At 30.8% G+C, this 3,580-nt stretch overlaps 1 long non-coding RNA gene across 1 annotated transcript; it reads right to left on the bottom strand.

Moving 5' to 3' along the window:
• Window positions 1-233: 233 nt before the first annotated feature.
• Window positions 234-1,690, bottom strand: LOC143200493 (uncharacterized). The gene is made up of 3 exons (XR_013006733.1): window positions 1,377-1,690; window positions 1,213-1,320; window positions 234-575 (listed from the first exon to the last, which is right to left on the bottom strand). It is a non-coding gene; the product is annotated as an uncharacterized LOC143200493 (long non-coding RNA).
• Window positions 1,691-3,580: the final 1,890 nt, after the last annotated feature.

Below are 3,580 nucleotides of genomic sequence, written 5' to 3'. Positions count from 1 at the left end.
TAAATTCTTGAAAGCAATAGTCAGGGGTGTGCAACTGCAATGGTAAGTAGTGGGGCAAAGTTTCGCTTAGTCCAATCATTGGCGGCGCTGACAACGCGAATTTGATTGGTTAGTTTAAAATAGTTATGTAGAAACCTGTAAGGAAAATACTTTGCTTTGATTGGTCTGCCATTTCCCCTGATTATTTTGTGACGTCACATTTATTGGCCAATAGTATTTAAATAAAAATCAAATTTAAATTTTAAAATTAATTTATTAAAATAAAATCCTATACAAATATACATAAGTGTAAATAATATAAATATATATAAACAAAAAGCAAAAAAAAACAATTATGAACTCTATTCTAGGCAATATTAAAATATCTATAATTCTTCTATAAGGCCTTCCCATATATGTTTAGTGCCATCAATTTTATGGGATCTATTAGAGTTCTAACTTATCTTGATATATTGAAGGTAAACTTTAAATCCTTTCCTGTTGATATTACATTAACTTCATTAAACCAAAAATACAATCTCAGAATAACTTAAAATTTTGTCTTGAAAATCATTATGGATTGGACAGTCGAAACACTAAAAATGTATGTGTTTGTTAAAAATATTTAGGTTTTAGAGTATTTAATCTGTGGAACTACTTAATATAGAATATAGACAAATATTGCATGTTGTCTCTTTTTCAGAAGTTTTGTTAAATAGCCTGAAATAAGACTAAAATACAATATTAGACTTTTGTTTTCCTCAGAGCAAAATTCTCTGGAACTGAAAATATAGACTCAACTGGTGATTTAACAACCTCAAGTGGTACTAGATCTCCCGTTAAAAAAGAATATAAGTTATCTAACATGTTCATCTTCTTCACAATTTTCTCCGGGAGAATAATGTGAAAAAATTGAAATGATGAGCCCTTTTAAAAATTTCTCGAACATACTAGGGGAAGGATGCTGTTTCTACCTCTATGACCTCTAATAGATACAACAAAAATCTTTAAGCAATCTTGGTTAAGATTTGTTAAACAAATGTACTTATTTGTAAAATTAGACAAAATAGATTTCTTTAAGTTAATAAATCCCCTAAAATTAGCAATTAAATTTTTAATTGATGGCACCATAACAAAAAGTTAAAAGTTAAAGTATTGCAAATATTTTAGGGATATTTTACAATTAAAAGTAGTATTTATTACTACTGATTATCCAGTTATATTAATTATTACCTTCTTGTAAGACTTCTTTATGTAGAGACATCACACTGACAACATACGCACAACTTGGTAGATTTTAGAATTTTATTACTACTAACATCTTCATAAGTTTTTGAATTTCTGTAAACAAACAATATATAAACAGGCATGTAGTAGATAGATAATTTTATATGTACCTGATAAAACCAATGATGGATATGCATTTACCCAAATACCTGTTCGTGAAGGAAGGATAATTCTAAATTTTCACTAATATGTCCATAACAAACACCATGACGTTGATATATTTGCATTGTGGTTTATCCAGGTAACTTACTACTATTTACTTGATCAACCCATTTTTGGAAAGGAGCGAGATCATTCTTTGGGAAACGATGTCTAATTTCCGTAGTAGAATTTTACCCCGGTACACTACATCTTTTACTACACTGACGTATTGTCATCAATTTTTATATTATTACCCCGTAATAATTAATGTAAAACAGAAAATATGCACAAGGTAAAACGAAAATTTCGTGATCTAAACAAAAACCATAACCTACAAACAACAAACATAAAAATAGACGACCATAGAAAATGCTGATTTCACACAATTTGATCGACCAATCACATTTCATGTTAGTGGCGGCACCTGGAATTTAAACTGCCAATCACAATTTGCGATCGCAGCGCTACAGTTGATTGAACTAAACAAAACATTTCCCCAAGGTCGCCTATACCGTGAAATTTCTATTTTTTCTATGATAAGAGGTTATAAATCTAACCTATAAACTATTGTGGCTGTATAATTAACTGTAGTTTTTAGTTGTACCATTATGTTAAAATAAATTGTATTTGATAATATTTTTGTTCAATTATTTTATTTAATAAGAAATAGAAAACGTATTGTAAAAAGTTTCAGTTATATGCTTGAGCCACGTATTTATCCTTTATGCTCTAACAGACTCCTCCAAAAGCTGAGCTGATTGTTTTTTATTGAATTCCAACCGTAATTATCATAAAGGCAAGCGTAAACGTTCCGATAAACGTAAACACCGCAGTTTTCTTTATACACCGGTTGAAATCTGAAACGTGCATTTGATACGTAGAGAGCGCTCGCGCAGCGTAGTTTATGTACGAGCAATATTAAACGCTTTTATATTCTGTTTTTGGGCGGTGAGGATTTTACGGCTCAGGCTTAAAATGCGGATAGAATTGGATTAGCCATAAAGCGGTCTTAGAATTCTTTGTATGTGGGGCTGGAGGTCGAAAAAGCTTAGGCGCCAGCTACAAAATTCGTTTAATCGCTCCGTTGCCGAGTCCGCTTCGTGCCAAGAACAAAATTGTTCCTGTTTATCCGGCCGTTGAGTAACTGGTTTCCTAACTCTCGGCAATAAAATATAGAGGTACACTGTGGATGATTACGGAGTTTCTCTAACGTTTTCTACAGTATCTTAATTTGTGTACCAAATAATTGAATACGGCCTTTATCTGTGTTCATATAAATCCTACTTGCTATTTTCCTTCTTCCTAGTAGGGGGAATTTTAGTCTAAAAATTACAAAAAATCGATTTTTGTTTCTTTATAGTTGTTCTATTTTGATAAAAAAGCCATAATTATATTAATTTACATATTTGCACAATTAACAAGAACTCCAAGAACCATATAAATAAACAATACCATAATAAGACCAAATTTTTTTAGACCAAACCCAGCCAATACAGTTAAAATCAAACAAAGAAGCCACCACTATATATGAAAGCAGTGAAATTCTCCAAATAGGATCGACTATGATCTCTACTATTCTTGATCCACAAACCGCTTTAATTAGTTGACTACCTCGAGCTTTCGACTAACATATTATACATTTACTAGCCTAAAATGAAAGGATTATCGTCCTTTTAAGCTGAAATAAATCTCAGTAAATACGTCATTATTTTTATGAATCAGTAATTTATTTAACTACAATGTCATATAATAATGCACTATATTTTCCTTGTCATTAGATCATTGGGGTGTCATTGATAGATTTATATTATGTTTATTTGATCCAGGTCTATTTGTGTTATCCAATTTAATTATTTCATAGTATCACCGTACACTGTTCCTATATCTTAGCAAAATGCTGTCTAATTTATTCTTCTCTGATTCTCTTAATTTGTCATTCTTCGACTTTTACCCCCAGCAAATTCTAGCTACACCTTGCTATAAAATAAAATTTTAATCATTACTAAAATATATTATGTTTAAAATAGACGTCCAGTTACTACAGTTTTTGATACTATCCTTGATGGACAAACCTCAATAATAACTTTTTTTTCATTTTTTCTCTGTTCTTGTTATCATTAAATTTTGGTATATACTGACACCTATTCCGGGTCGCTGAAAATGGTGCAAAAGC

This window comes from Rhynchophorus ferrugineus, unplaced genomic scaffold (genome assembly GCF_030347505.1).
Source record: "Rhynchophorus ferrugineus isolate W39M unplaced genomic scaffold, kcgeb_rfMv2 rfM8, whole genome shotgun sequence".
NCBI lineage: Eukaryota > Metazoa > Arthropoda > Insecta > Coleoptera > Curculionidae > Rhynchophorus > Rhynchophorus ferrugineus.
Note: the sequence above shows the minus strand (reverse complement) of the source record. Positions and strands in the feature narration are given on the sequence as shown.